Genomic DNA, 17122 nt, shown 5'->3' with positions numbered 1-17122 from the left:
GCCACGCTTCTTGCCGGACCCCTCCGCACCGTCCTGGTCCTTCTCCTTGTCCCGCCTCTCGTACTCAGCCTTCTGCTTCTCAGCAAGCAGCTCGACTTGCCGGCAGTTCTGGAGGTCGTGGCCCTTGGTGCGGTGGATCTTGCAGTATTGCTTGCCGGAGCTTCCTGGCTTGTCGGTAGCCGCCAAGGCCTAGCAGGCGGCGCACCCGGCAATCTCCTTGCCGGGGGCGTCTGCCTTGACCTTCTTGCCGGCGCCGTTGTCGTCAGATCCCTCAACGGCAAGCACGGCCTTGCCTTTGCGTTTCCTGTTGCGACGCCGGCCCTTCTTCGTCGAGGTAGCGGTGTCTTCATCGATGGATTCGGTTTCCGCGCCGGCGTCTTCGCAGGGGTACTTCCTTCCCTCTTCAGCCCGGGCGTACCTATCGGCCAAAACGTAGAGCTCGGCCACATCCTTAACTTTGGTCATCGCCAGCTCTTCGTGCATCTTGCGATTGCGCACGTTCTGGTGGAACGTGCTAATCACAGCGGCGGGATGAACGTCGGGGATGTTGTACTGCACCCGGCTGAATCTCTGGATGTACTTGCGCAGGGTCTCCCCTTCCTTCTGGGAATGATATGCAGATCACTGGCCTGGCCATGAGCCTGGTGGCCTCCCGTGAAGGCGCCAATGAACTCATGGCACATAACTGACCAGGAAGAAATGGAATCCGCCGGCAAGTGCATCAACCAAGACATCACATTGGGCTTCAGCGCCAGCGGGAAATAGTTGGCAAGCACCTTGTCGTCACGAGCTCCAGCAGCCTACATCGCGATGGTGTAGATGCTAAGGAACTCGGACGGATGGGTCTTGCCGGTGTACTTCTCGCCGACGTCGGGTTTGAACATGCGGTGGGATGACCACTGGAACTGCCGCAGCTCACGGGTAAAGGCCGGGCAGCCCACCTCGTAAGGTAGGCCGCCGGAGCCCCCCGGTGTCGGGTGGTCCATAGCGGGTCCTGCCCGCTTGTCCGACTGGCGGCGCGTTTCGCGCCGGCGCTCGACGGTGCTTCGAGCGTCTTCGTGAGCTCGTTCCCGAAGGACCTGGCGCTGGTCGCGGAGGGTCCGCGGGTCGGACGACGCTATGGAGATGTTATCGCAAGCGTCGTCACGACGGGCCAACGCCCTCGGCGGCTGGCGAGGAGGAGGAGAGTGCACTGTGGCCGCAGCTCCCCCGGTCCTCCCAGCGCCAGCATGTGGTGGCTCGGTGGAGCGCCGACCCGAGGGCCCCGCCGGTCGCGGATCGTCTTTGTTTACGACGGCGACGAGGCTTCGGATGGTGGCCCTCCACTCGTCAAGCTTCTCCGCAACAGGAGGGAAGTCGAGGAGCAGCTGCGCGCGCGCCAAAGCTTCCGCTGGCGTGGGCGGCGGTGACAGCTGCGTGGATCGCGGCGCGCTTCGACTTCTAACTACGTTAGAAGGAGCTCCGTTACGACCTAGCGGCTGCGTGCCATTTTTGCCAGCGCTTCGGCGAGCGTGCTAAACCCCTTCATCTTGCGGATGACGCACAGGGCTCTTCTCACGGCGGTGCCCAGGATCATCGACGTGGTGACGCTGCTCGGTGCACACACCATGGGAAGAGCGCGCGGTGGTCGCCGGTGTGGGCGTCCTGGTGGTCGCTGCGCCACCCAGGGGTGGCACAACAACACTCCTGGAGGGCCCCGCGCCGCCTGCAGGGGGCCCAGCTCCGTCTTTGGATCCGGCAACGTGTAACTGGTCGTCTGGCGCGCGAACGACGCCGCTCGCCAGGCTCTGACTGCCTGGGCGATGCTGGTGCTCGCGGGCTGCGGCCCGGGTCCTGTCTGCGGCCGGTCCCCTGCTCGTCCGCACCGGCGCGGGCCGTTCGACTCCCAACGAGCCGATCGCCGTGGCCGTCTTCTTCTTAGGAGCCATGGCGACGAAGAACTGCTTGGCTAACTACCAGACCAGATTCTCACAATTGCGCCCCCCTACCTGGCGCGCCAAAGATGTCGGTGTGGAACGACACCTATGGGATCACAAGAATCCCTACTACGGTTGTCGGGGCGCAAGGTTGCGAGGAGAGCAGGGCTAGTAGACAGCACACGGATCGTTTACCCAGGTTCGGGCCGCGAGGATGCGTAAAACCCTAGTCCTGCTTTGGTGGGTATATTTCTAAGAGTTCTTGAGCTCTCGAACTAGCTGTGGTCAGTGCGTAGTTCGAAAGAGCCGAATCCTTCTCTAGTATGCTATGGGCCTCCTTTTATAGTTGGAAGGGGCTTCCACAGTGACACACATGAGGTGGAAAGGCATATAGTGCTCTGAGCTTATCGCTCGTATTACAGGACAAGACGCATTTAATGCGTAGTGTAGGTGTCCCCTTGCTTTATTGGGGATGGGGGCGAGGCCCGTCCCGTCCGTCGCCGCTCCTCCTCGTCTTGACACGCGCCCTGGCCAGTGAGGTGCGTGGTGCCATGTAGGCAGCCAGGCAGCTGAGGTGGCGCGGTGGTGGAGCCTTCACGAAGATCTGCATGTCGCCACGCAGGCGCTCGATGAGTTGGCCTGGGAGCTGCATGTTGCCATGCAGGTGCCTGCCTAGCTGGTTGGGCTGGCAGCTGCATGTGAACGGTGGAAGCTTGGTTGACGCGGGCCTGGCGGTGGCCCCGCTGGCGTCCTTGGCGAGGGCCTTGCCGTGTGGCCCGGCAAGGGTCTTGCCGTGGCGCGTTGTCGTCCCCGACAAGGATCTTGCCGGGGGTCTGGTGGCCTTCCACGGCAAGGATCTTGCCGAGGATCGTCTTCTTCTAATCCTCATCTGATCTTGAATATGTCTTCACAAAGATCTGCATGCCACCACAGAGGTGCCTTCTCGAGCCCTGGCCCCATGTTGATGACGGCGTTGGGGGCCGTGGGCTCAAGGGTGGCTCGCTCTGTTGGTGTGGGGCGACCTGTCCCGGCAAGGGTCTTGCCGGGGCCGCTGAGGCCGCCCGGCAAGGGTCTTGCCAGGGAAACCTGCTTCGTCCCTCTGCTCTTTGTGGTCTTGGCCTTGGCGTTGCTTTGACTGTCTTGGGCTTCGGTCTTACCTTGGCTCACCTCTCCTGCTCTGTGTGGTGCGGTCGTGGGCGCGGCTCCGACTGCCCGTGCACAGGTAAAGGGGTACAAAAGCGTGCCCCTATTTTTGTACACCGACAGCTGCGGATGAAGCCGTGAAGGTTGCAATTGCCGAGGGGCAGGATCTCGCTGCCGGGGGAACACAAGGTTCCTTGGCAGTGACGGAGCATCCTCTGGAGGGCGCCCTGGTGGAGGAAGTGGTCATCGAGGCAAGGATTCCTCTTCAAACCCTGGGTCCACTCCCCTCCTCTGGGGGCGCTGCTGATGTCCTGCCGTCGTCCTCGAACATATTGGCTGTGGTGCCGCCGTTGCCTGATATGGGAGCCCCCGGCCCGTCCTTGACAGATGCAGAGCTTGATGAAGAGCTTCAGTGTCTTCTAGAACCGCTGCATCTAGGAGGCGGGGAGGCTGACGACACTGCTGCCATCACCATGGATTTGTCCTTCATCAAATCCATGGCGATGGGTTTGAAGGAGATGCAGGCCCAACACGATCTGAAGTGGTAGGAGCTCAAGGAGCGGCGTGAATCCGCCGGCAAGGTGGATCAGAAGTTGAAGAACAAGTGCCTGGAGCTACGTGAATGGCATGACAAGTAGTTCAAGGCGCTCATGAAGTAGCAGGAGACCCTTCAGATGATGAGGGAGGATGTTGTGACTCGGGAGAGGCATCTGGCGGATCACAAAGCATCTTTGGATGCCAGGGAGCAAGAGATATCCCTTTGGGAGGAGAATCTTGAATCCACCCTCCGTACCAAGGACGAGAGTTTGGAGACCTTGGTACAGCAATGCACCAAAGAACTGAAGGATGAGCATGGGACTGCTCTGGACACCATCTCTACTGATCATGTTGCCCAAATGAAGAAGCTTGTTGACGATCTGGATGTCGCATCCTCTGCCAAAGCTGAGCTCGAGCGGTAGGTGGCCAAACTAAATGAAGACCTTGCCGGGGGTGCCAATGAGGTGGAGGCACTCAGAGAAGAGGCATGGCAAGCAGAGCTCCAACTGGCTGACGTACAATCGCAGCTCTCCTCCAAGACTCAAAGCCTTGAAGCCACCACCAGCAACATTTCTGATATGAGGGAAAGGATTGGCTCGATGGAGCAGTCGACAGAGTCCCTTGAATCCCGGCAGCAGCTGCTATCTAAGGAGTTGGAAAACGCCAAGCGCCTCCGGCAAGATGCAGAGGATAAGCTGAAGAACCAGGTCGACATGAGCGACCTTTGGATCAAGAGCCTGATTGATGTCGCTGAACGTCTCGGGGCCCAAGCTACGGCGATGGGCATGACGGCCCAAGCTACGGCGATGGGCATGACGGCCCAGTCTACTCAGCCAGCGAGTATGAGGTCCCAAGTGTCAAGCTGGGGATCTTCTTCGACGAGTTCGTCGACAAGCTGAAGGTGCACGAAGAGGGGAGGGCCGAGCGTTTCGCGACCGAGTCACGGAGGCTCGCTCGCAACGCCCTCTCATGGTCTTGAGCAACATCGCCTGTCGCCACCCAGAGCTCGATCTTGACGACGGCTTCAGGGAGCCACCGATGGGTGCTGATGTCGCTGCCGGTGAGGAGACGGCTGCTCCCCGCGCTGACAGGGTTCTCCGTGTTTAAGTCATTCCTTCTGGTCCTGTAATGAAAACATGACACATACTTTGAGTTTAATCATTTTATCTCTAGAGCTTGTGCGAGGTCAATGTTCCTTGCTAAATCTTTAAATGCGCGTTTATCCCGTTAAGCTCTTTATGCTTGTGTTCATATGATCAATTCCTATGTATGATCTAGATGCCTGCCGATATCATATTCTCACGATTGTCGTAAGGGTCCGGCCCTTAACACTCATCTTGGCGTGGATGCGTCTCGGCAAGTTTTCCCTAGGTAGCTCTCAATGCAACCTCTCGACCTGCGAGCGTGGCTCTGGATAGGGCGATAATGCGATCAAAGAAACTAGCCGAGGTTCCATTGCATGAGGGATTTCTCGATACGAACACTAGCTACAGTTAAGGGATAAACAACTGAAAAAATCTGAAATGGATCAACAAGAAGCGATAACATGGACTTAGCTTTCGTTTCAAGCTTCTTTTCCGCCTGCCGGGCCGCGCGCATTAGACGCGCCCGCGGCGCTTGGAGGAGTAGAAGGCAATCTGGCAGCTTCTTTGTTCCCAGCAAGGGTCGGCAAGTGTTTCTAGAGACTGGTGAGCATAGGGGCATGGTGGCGAGCTTCTCTGGGCCTCCTCCCTTTTGCTTCCCACCCCTCGAGTCAGTACAGCGGCTGCCATCACACGGACCGTGCCAGTGCAGGCAGCCTCGCCGGAATGTGCTTGTCGGGGAATCAATTGACTGACTCATACCAGCGTTTTGCTCAGGATTACCCACGGTGGGGGAAATACAGGACCGAGCGTCGCGTGGTAATCGTCGACATCGACGACACCGAGGCTAAAGCAGTTCGACCGCTGCCGAGGTGGAGGGATAGAAAGAAGGGATCTTGCGCTTGCACGCCTTGTGCCCCTTTCCTCCGGATGGTGCTCAGATGGCGATAATGCCATACGAGCTGCGGGAGCTAATCTATCGCCATCGGTTGTGGCCTTGGTCATAACCGTTGCCACGACGAATCCTGGAGAGCGACAATCGCGGTGCAAGAGTGGATCTTCCCCCCGCTTCGCTTCTGCGTCGCCGTGGGCGCCACAGTCGATGGCGCCGCCGAAAATGGAGATGGTGATGAAGATGACGCTCTGCGCACGCCTTCAGGTTCTCGCAAGCGAGCCCCCTATGTGGCATGCCAAAGATGTCGCGGGATATCCGCGACCACCTATGGGACCGAGTGGCCCCTTGCTGGTTCGGCAGGGGGATGTCGCATTGCACAAAGAGCAGACCAGCGCAAGGCAGCACAGCAGAAAGCACACGAGCAATTTACCCAGGTTTGGGCCGCAACAAGGCGTAAGACCCTACTCCTGCTTTGGTGGATTGATGGTGGAATGGATGTGGTGGTGCGTAGTACACTTGCCCGGCAAGGGCTGCCTCGGGGCTGCGGTGACTACGTGCATGTAGTGGCTTGGGCTTGTCAACTTTCTAACCGTCTAACCCCTTCTATGAGTGCCATGGGCCTCCTTTTATAGATTAAGGGGTCACCATAGTGGCAAAGTGGTCATTATCCACTGATATGATAGCAAACAATGCTATCATACCTAACTCCGTGGGCTGACAGGGTGCATTAAATGCCCCGCTTAGCGTCACATCACTGGTTGCCCGGCAAGGCCTGCCGGGCTCTCGCCAGCTCCGCGCCTGTTCCCTTGACACGTCGCAGGACGGGTGTCATCTGTGGGTTTCTACTGTAGGAAATGGCTGCCATGTGGCGAATGGCTGCCACATAATCATCTTACGGCTTGACACCGCATTGATTGGTGACGTGGGTTGCACTTGAAGTGTTTGCGGGGTGTTTCAGCCCCCGCGAGCCCCGGCAGGCTCTGCCGGGGAGTCTTGGTTGCTTGCTTCTGGTGGTGGCCTTGCCTCTTACCGGGCTCGCCTGCCTTGCAAGGGAGGACCTTCTTCTGCTGATATCTTGCTCTCTTGGTTTGATCTTGGCCTCTCCGGGCCGCATGTTGGTTCTTCAAGTCTCTTAGCCCTTCGACCTTCGACTTGAGCTGGTGCTTTGGTCTCGACCTTGTGCCTGTCCGTGCACGAGTCAGGGGAAAATGCCTGCCCCTGTATATTTTCCCTCAGACAGCTATAGAACTTATTGGAGACTTCATATCGCTCAATTCGGGCCTTTGCTTAATATATTAACTTCAACTCCTGGAACATCTCATATGCTCCATTACGTTCAAAACGGCTTTGAAGTCCCGATTCTAAGCCGTAAAGCATGGCACACTAAATTATCGAGTAGTCATCAGCTTTGCTCTGCCAGACGTTCATAACGTCCGGAGTTGCTCCTGCAGCGGGTCTTGCACCTAGCGGTGCTTCCAGGACGTAATTCTTCTGTGCAGCAATGCGGATAATCCTCAAGTTATGGACCCAGTCCGTGTAGTTGCTACCATCATCTTTCAACTTAGCACTCTCTAGGAATGCATTAAAATTCAAGGGAACGGTAGCACGGGCCATTGATCTACAACAACATAGACATGCAAAAACTATCAGGTACTAAGTTCATGATAACTTAAAGTTCAATTAATCATATTACTTAAGAACTCTCACTTAGATAGACATCCCTTTAGTCATCTAAATGATCATGTGATCCATATCAACTAAACCATGTCCGATCATCACATGAGATGGAGTAGTTTTCGATGGTGAACATCACTATGTTGATCATATCTACTATATGATTCACGTTCGACCTTTCGGTCTTAGTGTTCCGAGGCCATATCTGCATATGCTAGGCCCGTCATGTTTAACCCGAGTATTCTGCACGTGCAAAACTGGCTTGCATCCGTTGTATGTGAACGTAGAGCTTATCACACCCGATCATCACGTGGTCTCTCGGCATGACGAACTGTAGCAACGGTGCATACTTAGGGAGAACACTTATACCTTGAAATTTAGTGAGGGATCATCTTATAATGCTACTGTCGTACTAAGCAAAATAAGATGCTTAAAGGATAAACATCACATGCAATCAAAATATGTGACATGATATGGCCATCATCATCTAGTGCCTTTGATCTCCATCTCCAAAGCACCGTCATGATCTCCATCGTCACCGGCTTGACACCTTGATCTCCATCGTAGCATCATTGTCGTCTTGCCAACTATTGCTTCTATGACTATTGCTACCGCTTAGTGACAAAGTAAAGCAATTACATGGCGATTGCATTTCATACAATAAAGCGACAACCATAACGCTCCTGTCAGTTGCCGATAACTTTTACAAAACATGATCATCTCATACAACAATTTATATCTCATCACATGTCGCGGGATATCCGTGGCCACCTATGGGACCGGGTGGCCCTTGCTGGTTCGGCAGGGCGATGTCGCGTTGCCCAAAGAGCAAACCAGCGCACAGCAGCATGGCAGAGAGCACACAAGCAATTTACCCAGGTTCGGGCCGCCGTGAGGCATAAGACCCTACTCCTGCTTTGGTAGATTGATGGTGGAATGAGTGTGGTCGTGCGCAGTACACTTGTCCGGCAATGTTTGCCTTGGGGCCGTAGCGACTATGCGCGTATGGTGGCTTGGGTTCATCAACTTTCCAACCTTCAAACCCCTCCTACGAGTGCCATGGGCCTCCTTTTATAGATTAAGGGGTCACCGCAATGGCAAAGTGGTCATTATCCACTGATATGGTAGAAAACAATGCTATCATACCTAACTCTGCGAGCTGACAGGGTGCATTAAATGCGCCACTTAGTGTCACATCACTTGTTGTCCGGCAAGGCCTGCCGGGCTATCTTCCCAGCTCCGCGCCTGTTCCCTTGACACATCGCAGGACGGGTGTCATATGTGGGTTTCTCCTATAGGAAATGGCTGCCATGTGGTGAATGGCTGCCACATAATCATCTTGCGGCTTCACACCGCACTGATGGACGACGTGGGTCATGCCTGAGTGGTTGGCGGGGTGGTTCAGCCCCCGCGAGCCCCGGCAGGCTCTGTCGGGGATCCTTGGTTGCTTGCTTCTGGTGGTGGCCTCGCCCCTTGCCGGGCTCGTCTGCCCGGCAAGGGAGGCCCTTCTCTTGCTGATGTCTTGCTCCTCTGGTTTGATCTTGATTCCTCTGAGCTGCATGTTGGGTTCTTCAAATCTCTTGGCTCTTCAATCTCTGTCTCGTCCTTGGCTTGTCTGTGCACAAGTCAGGGGAAAATTTCTGCCCCTGTATATTTTCCCCAGCATAAGCCCCCGGGCCTAAGCCACACGGGTCGCGTGGCATGTTGGGTTAGGTCCCAAACAGTGCACGGACACGTGGTAGGAGAGGGTTGTTCGCGACGGTTTGCCACAATGACTAGTCAATCCAACGTCATTTTTGCGCAATTACTGCGCGTTGTGGGGTCGTGGGACTGTTGCAGTTAAGGTAAAACGGTAACTTTCTGAAGTGTCGCGCTCCTGCCCCACTTTCCCCACTTTTAAGAGCAGGGTAAATTGGAGCAAACAATTCATCTGTCTCTCGCCCCGCTCCCCCATCTTCTTCCTCCACAGGCCAAGAAACAGTTCCTCATCTCGCTTTTCCTTCGGCCGCTACTCAACGAATCCTTCCCCTTTCTGTGTTACCGCAGCAATGGGAAGAAACCCGCGAAGAAGTTGACGACCGCGGCGAAGGAGACCGCCACCGTGGGGAACAAGAGGTCGGCGGAGTTGAACAAGAAGCGGAGGGAGGACGTTGTCTTTGTTCCGTCTAACTTGAGTGCCCCATCCTTCAGGCGATGTACGGGTATCTATGGGGGCGGCCCGTTCAAAAAGGGCATGGGGCGCCAGTGGTCTATGAAGCGGGCGAGGTGAATCCCCGTGATTCCTACCGGTTCTTTGCCGCTTATTTCATCTGCGGTCTGTGCCCTTTTTTTCTGAGTTCTTTGAGGCAATCATGAGCATCTATGGGTTTCACCTCCTTGATTTCACGCCGAATGCAATGGCGACCATGGCCATCTTCGCGCATTTGTGTGAGAATTTCATCGTTGTGATGCCCAATGTGGATCTATTTCGGCATTACTTCGTCCCACTGGTGGAGAGCAGAGTTAACCGTTCTGGGATCATCAGCTGGATACCACGGTCAAAGAAGAATTACCTCCCGGGGTACCACCACGAGAGATGGAATGAATGGAGAGGGGATTTGTGTTGGATCCAGGATAAAGAAGCCCCCGAGTTTTGTGCAGCACAGCAAGAGTGCGTCGAGCGCGGCAAGGATTGGAGCACCAAGGGCCTTTCTGAGGACAGGTTGCACCCGACAATTAATAGGATCATCCGCCTGGCGGCTGCCGGGTTAACATCGAGCATGTGGGGCCAGATTTCCTCCTCCGCCGCATCTCACCGCTGCAGGAAAGGGATAGGTCTGCGTGGTTGTATGGCGGCGCTGCGGATAGGATGAGACTGCTACCGGGGCTGGCCAATAACTTGTCAGTTTATGGTCCTGCTTGGTTGTGCGACCAGCTGTTTGGTCACTTTGAGATGTTCAAGCTCCTGGCAACCGTCGTTCCCCTGAACATCAACTCTACCCAGGATCAAATACTGAAGTGGATGCCGGATTGCAACGCTGAGGGAGTATCGGGCACTTGGCAGCTCCCTTCTCTTGATGAAGAGCTCCAGTTGTCGAGCACTTTGGTGGAAAAGGCCATCAGGGCTAAAGATGGAATGTATAAACGCACCTCTGCTACGGAGGTAGCGTATATTCTAAAGAGAGTCGCGGAGGACAAGGATGCCCGCCGTGCAGAAATGGAGAAGGTTGCAAAAGCCGGGAAAGGCAAAGGGAAGGTTGGGAATGGGAGCTCTTCCCAGGTCGGCAACAAGGCGGAAGCCATGGAAGATACTGCCGGGGGAGAGCTTGCCGGGGATAACTTCGCCGGGCTAGACGCTCTAGCCATGGCAGTAAAGGAGCTCCAGGAGGGAGAGGAGGCGGATGGGGATGGGAGCGCAGTAGCGGCCCCTGAAGAGGAGTGGCTTGCAGCAGGGCCGCAAGCCTCCGCACCGGACCCAGACCAGCGTACCCGTAGGTGTGCCACAGCCCGGGGAGCTGCGACCTCCAACCCAGCGGCACCCGCCAAGAAGGTGAAGAAGGGTTCCTCCAAGTCCACCAAGGCCAAGGGGGTGTGTCGCCAATCCCCTCGTCTTGCTCGAGCCAGGGCATCTTCTGCCAAACGGTCGGTGGTCTCGGAGGAGGAGTCCAGCCCCCGCTCTGTCTCGAGTTCCTCGCAGAGCTCGCGCTCCTCGAAGCTCTTGGAGTCGCGGTAGGCACCGAAGCTATCGGGGAGTTCCACCCTTCCGTCTCTGAAGAGAGGACGGGAGTCCCCTCCTCCCACGGAGTTCAATTTGAATTCCATGCCCATCGCAGAAGAGTAGGAGGATTTCTCTTTGTGGTAGATATCTTCTTAAGCAGATTTGAATGTTTTCGCCATCTAACCTTTTGTTCTTGTTGTTGCCGGCTGGGAAGTGGAGTAGGACGTGGAGACCCTTGTCCACCACTCGCGGAAGAGACTCCGGCGCGTTGGGTCGCTGAAGGGCGTAGAGGGCTTGGCTTCGGCAGGGAAGGACGCAGAGGATCTCGTGCCGAGCCCCCAGTCCAGCCCCCGGCCTAGGAGCGAAGATTTCTCCCCGCCTACCGGAGATGATGGAGACAGTCTTCCCGTCCCCCCACACGGAGGAGGGGGCGAAGTGACGCAAGGCGAGCCACTTCTTGAGGGGCATGTCTCCCCCACCACTCAAGCCGAAGATGTCGTTATGGAATCCTCCACGACAGAGACGGCGCAGAAGGCTGCCGAGCTCACCACGGCAGAGGATGAAGCTCGTGACCGGGCACTGATTATTTTCGGGGAAATAGAGACCTTTGCCCGGCAAACTTCCCTAAGTATCTAGCTCAACCCTTCTTTTCTTTTATACTCTGGCTGTCTCCACTGGCTTCTTTGTTCACTTCGAGGCTTCCATCCTTTCGTTTGTTTACTGGGCCCTTCCATCTGCAGACCCCCATGCCGAAGAACCAAACTTGTTGGAGGTGGTGGCGGACATAGGGAGGTCCGCAGCAGATGAAGCCGCAAAGGTCGCGGCTACTGAGGGGTAGGATCTCGCTGCCGGGAGAACACAATGTTCCTTGGCAGTGGTGGAACATTCTCTGGAGAGCGCCTCGGTAGAGGAAGTGGTCATCGAGGCGAAGATTCCTCTTCAATCCATGGGTCCACTCCCCTCTTCCGGGGGCGGTGCTGATGCCCCGCCGTCTTCCTCGAACACGCTGGCCGTGGTGCCATTGTTGCCTGATATCGGAGCCCCCAGGCTGTTCCTGACAGACGCAGAGCTTGATGAAGAGCTTCAACGCCTTCTGGCACCGCTGCGTCTGGGAGGTGAGGAGGTCGGCGACTCAGCTACCATCACTATGGATTTGTCTTTCATCGAGTCCATGGTGGTGGGCTTGAAGGAAATGCAGGCCCGGCACAACCAGAAGTGGTAGGAGCTCAAGGAGCGGCGTGAATCCGCCGGCAAAGTGGATCAGAAGCTGAAGGACAAGTGCCTGGAGTTGTGCGAATGGCATGACAAGCAGTTCAAGGCGCTCATGAAGCAGCAAGAGATCCTTCAGATGATGAGGGAAGATGTCGTGGCTCGGGAGGGGCGCCTAGCAGATCACAAAGCATCTTTGGATGCCAGGGAGCAAGAAATCTCCCTTCCGGAGGAGAATCTTGAAGGCACCCTCCGCGCCAGGGATGAGAGTTTGGAGACCTTGGTGCAGCAGCGCACCAAAGAACTGAAGGACGAGCATGGGGCTGCTCTAGACACCCTTGCTACTGATCATGCCGCCCAGCTGAAGAAGCTTGTTGATGATCTAGATGCCGCATCCTCTGCTAAGGCTGAGCTCGACCGGCAGGTGGCCAAACTGAATGAAGACCTTGCCGGGAGTGCCAAGGAGGTGGAGTCACTCAAAGAAGAGGCACGACAAGCAGAGCTTCACCTGGATGATGTGCAGTCGCAGATCTCCTCCAAGACCCAAAGCTTGGAGACCGCCAATGGCAATATCTCTGATATGAGGGCGAGGATCGGCTCGTTGGAACAGTCGGCAGAGTCCCTTGAATCCCGGCAGCAGCTGCTGTCCAAGGATTTGTAAGACCCCAAGCGTCTCCGGCAAGATGCAAAGAACAGGCTGAAGAATTGGGTCGATATAGCAATATCTGGAACAAGAGCTTGATTGACATTGCAGAACGTCTTAGCGCCCAGGCTGTGGCGATGGGCGTGGGCGGCCCAGTATACTCAGCCCAGTATCCCTAGTGTCAAGCCGGGGATCTTCTTCAACGAGTTGATCGACAAGCTGAAGCTGCATGAAGAGGGGAGGGTCGAGTGCTTTGCGACCGAGTCCCGGAGGCTCACTCGCGATGCCCTCTTCATGGTCTTGTGCAACATCGCCTGCCGCCACCCAGAGCTCGATCTTGATGATGGTTTCAAGAAGCCACCGACTGCTGCTGATGTCGTCGCCGCTAAAGAGAAGGCTGCTTCCCGCGCCGACAGGGTTCTTGGCGTTTAAGCTATCCCACCGGGTCCTGTAATGAAACATGACGTGTATCTTGTGTTTAGTCGTTTTACCACTAGCGTTTGTGTGAAACTGATATTCCTTGTTGAATCTTTAACTGCGCATTTATCCCGTTGAACTCTATATGTTTGTGTTCGTATGATCAATTCCTATGTATGCTATGGATGCCTGCCGATATCATATTGCCGCGATTGTCGTAAGGGTCCGGACCTTAATAGTCATCTTGGCGTGGATGCGTCTTAGCAGTATTTTCCTAGGTAGATCTCGATGCAGCCTCTCGTCCTGCGAGCATGGCTCTGGACAGGACGATGGTGCGATCAAAGAAATTAGCCAAGGTTCCATCACATGAGGGCTTTCACAATACGAACACTCACTAGAGCCAAGGGATAAACAACGGCAATAATGTAAAAATGCATCAACAAGGAGTGTCCCCGTGGACTTAGCTTTCGTTTCGACCTTCTTTTTCGTCTGCCGGCGTTCGACACGTCCGCAGCGCCTGGAAAAGTACAAGGCAATCGAGTGATTCCCTTGCTCCCGGCAGGGGTCGACATGTGTTTCTTGTAGCTAGTAGGCATGGGGGCATGGCGTCGGGCTTCTCTGGTCTCCTTCCTTTTTGCTTTCCCTCCCCCTTGAGTCAATGCAGCGGCTGCCGTCGCATGGGCTGTGCCAGTGCGGGCAGCCTCGCCGAAGTGTGCTTGCCGGGTCTCATACCAGCATTCTGCTCAGGATTACCCACGGTGTGGAAAATGCTGGACCGAGCATCGCATGGTAATCGTCGACATCGATGATGCCAAGGCTAAAGCAACTCGACTGCTGACGAGGTGGAGGGACAGGAAGGAGGGAGCTCGCGCCCGCATGCCTTGTGCCCCTTCGTCCGGACAGCGTTTGGATGGCGATGATGCCATACGAACCCCCGGGGTAAATCCAGCGTTATCAACCATGGTCTTGGTCGTGACCGTGGCTACGGAAAATCTTCGAGAGTGACAACACGACGCGAGTGTGGATCTTCACCCGCTCCGCTTCTGCGCCTCTGCGGGCGCCATGGTCGATGGCACCATCGGAGACGAGGATGGTGATGAAGATGACACGCTACACACGCTTTCAGGTTCGTGCAAGCGAGCCCCCTACCTGGTGCGCCAAAGATGTCACGGGATATCCGCGGCCACCTATGGGACCGGGTGGCCCCTTGCTGGTTTGGCAGGGGGACGTCGCGTTGCACAAAGATCAGACCAGCGCACGACAACATGGCGGAGAGCACACAAGAAATTTACCCAGGTTCGGGCCGCCGCGAGGCGTAAGACCCTACTCCTGCTTTGGTGGATTGATGGTGGAATGAGTGTGGTGGTCCACAGTACACTTGCCCGGCAAGGTTTGCCTTGGGGCCGTAGTGACTATGCGCGTATGGTGGCTTGGGTTCATCAACTTCCAACCTTCTAACCCCTCCTACGAGTGCCATGGGCCTCCTTTTATAGATTAAGGGGTCACCACAGTGGCAAAGTGGCCATTATCCACTGATATGATAGCAAACAGTGCTATCATACCTAACTCTATGGGCTGACAGGGTGCATTAAATGCGCCGCTTAGTGTCACATCACTGGTTGCCCGGCAAGGCCTGCCGGGCTATCTTGCCAGCTCCGCGCCTGTTCTCTTGACACGTTGCAGGACGAGTGTCATCTGTGGGTTTCTCCTGTAGGAAATGGCTGCCATGTGGCGAATGGCTGCCACTTAATCATCTTGCGGCTTCACACTACACTGATTGGCGACGTGGGTCGTGCCTGAGTGTTTGGCGGGGTGGTTCAGCCCCCGCGAGCCCCGGCAGGCTTTGCCGGGGATCCTTGGTTGCTTGCTTCTGGTGGTGGCCTCGCCCCTTGCCGGGCTCGTCTGCCCGGCAAGGGAGGCCCTTCTCTTGCCGATGTCTTGCTCCTCTGGTTTGATCTTGATTCCTCTTTGATGCATGTTTTTTCTTCAAATCTCTTGGCTCTTCAATCTCTGTCTCGTCCTTGGGTTGTCCGTGCACGAGTCAGGGGAAAATGTTTGCCCCTGTATATTTCCCCGACATCACATATTGACCTTATCACATCACAACATGCCCTGCAAAAACAAGTTAGACGTCCTCTACTTTGTTGTTGCAAGTTTTACGTGGCTGCTACGGGCTTCTAGCAAGAACCGTTCTTACCTACGCATCAAAACCACAATTTTTTTTCATCAAGTGTGTTGTTTTAACCTTCAACAAGGACCGGCCGTAGTCAAAGTCGATTAAACTAAAGTTGGAGAAATAGACACCCATCAGCCACCTGTGTGCGAAGCACGTCGGTAGAACCAGTCTCATGAACGCGGTCATGTAATGTTGGTCCGAGCCGCTTCATCCAACAATACTGCCGAATCAAAGTAAGACGTTGGTGGTAAGCAGTATGACTATTATCACCCACAACTCATTGTGTTCTACCCGTGCATATCATCTACGCATAGACCTGGCTCGGATGCCACTGGTTGGGAACGTAGTAATTAAAAAAAAATCCTACGATCACGCAAGATCTATCTAGGAGATGCATAGCAACGAGACGGGAGAGTGTGTCCACGTACCCTTGTAGACCGAAAGCAGAAGTGTTTAGTTAACGCGGTTGATGTAGTCGAACGTCTTCACGATCCAACCGATCCAAGTACCGAACGTACGACACCTCCGTGTTCAGCACACGTTCAGCTCGATGACATCCCTCGAGCTCTTGATCCAGTAGAGGGTCGAGGGAGAGTTCCGTCAGCACAGCGGCGTGGCGACAATGTTGGTGATGTGATCCGCGCAGGGCTTCGCCTAAGCACTACGACAATATGACCGAGGTGGTAAGTTGTGGGGGCACCGCACACGGCTAAGAAACAACTATTGTGCCTTTGGGGTGCCCCCTGCCCACGTATATAAAGGAGGGGGAGGAGGAGGCTGGCCCAAGGGGGTGCGCCAAGAGGGGGAGTCCTACTAGGACTCCGTTCCTAGTAGGATTCGCCCCCCCTTCCTTCCAACGTAGAGGGGGAATGGGAAAGGAGGGAGAGGGAGAACGAAAGAGGGAGGCCGCGCCCCCTCCCCTTCTCGAATTCGGATTGGGGCAAGGGGGGCGCGCGCCACCTCCCGTGGCCTGCCTCCTCTCCTCCACTATGGCCCATTAGGCCCATTAACTTTCCCGGGGGGTTCCGATAGCCTCCCGGTACTCCGAAAAATCCCCGAACCTTATAGGAACAATTCCGGTGTCCGTATATAACCTTCCACTAAATCAGTCTTTACCTCTCAACCATTTCAAGACTCCTCGTCATGTCCGTGATCTCATCCGAGACTCCGAACAAACTTCGGTCACCAAAACACATAACTCATAATACAAATCATCATCGAACGTTAAGCGTGCAGACCCTATGGGTTCGAGAACTATGTAGACATGACCGAGACACATCTCTGGTCAATAACCAATAGCGGAACCTGCACGCTCATATTGGCTCCTACATATTCTATGAAGATCTTTATCAGTCAAACCGCATAAGAACATACGTTATTCCCTTTGTCATCGGTGTGTTACTTGCCCGAGATTCGATTGTCGGTATCATCATACCTAGTTCAATCTCGTTACTGGCAAGTCTCTTTACTCGTTCCGTAATGTATCATCCCGCAACTAACTCACTAGTCACATTGCTTGCAAGGCTTATAGTGATGTGCATTACCGAGAGGGCCCAGAGATACCTCTCCGATACACGGAGTGACAAATCCTAATCTCGATCTATGCCAACTCAACAAACACCTACGGAGACACCTATAAAGCATCTCTATAATCACCCAGTTACGTTGTGACGTTTGATAGCACACAAAGTGTTCCTCTGGTATTTGGGAGTTGCATAATTTCATAGTCTGAG

This window comes from Aegilops tauschii, chromosome 4 (genome assembly GCF_002575655.3).
Source record: "Aegilops tauschii subsp. strangulata cultivar AL8/78 chromosome 4, Aet v6.0, whole genome shotgun sequence".
NCBI classification, from domain to species: domain Eukaryota; kingdom Viridiplantae; phylum Streptophyta; class Magnoliopsida; order Poales; family Poaceae; genus Aegilops; species Aegilops tauschii.
Note: the sequence above shows the minus strand (reverse complement) of the source record.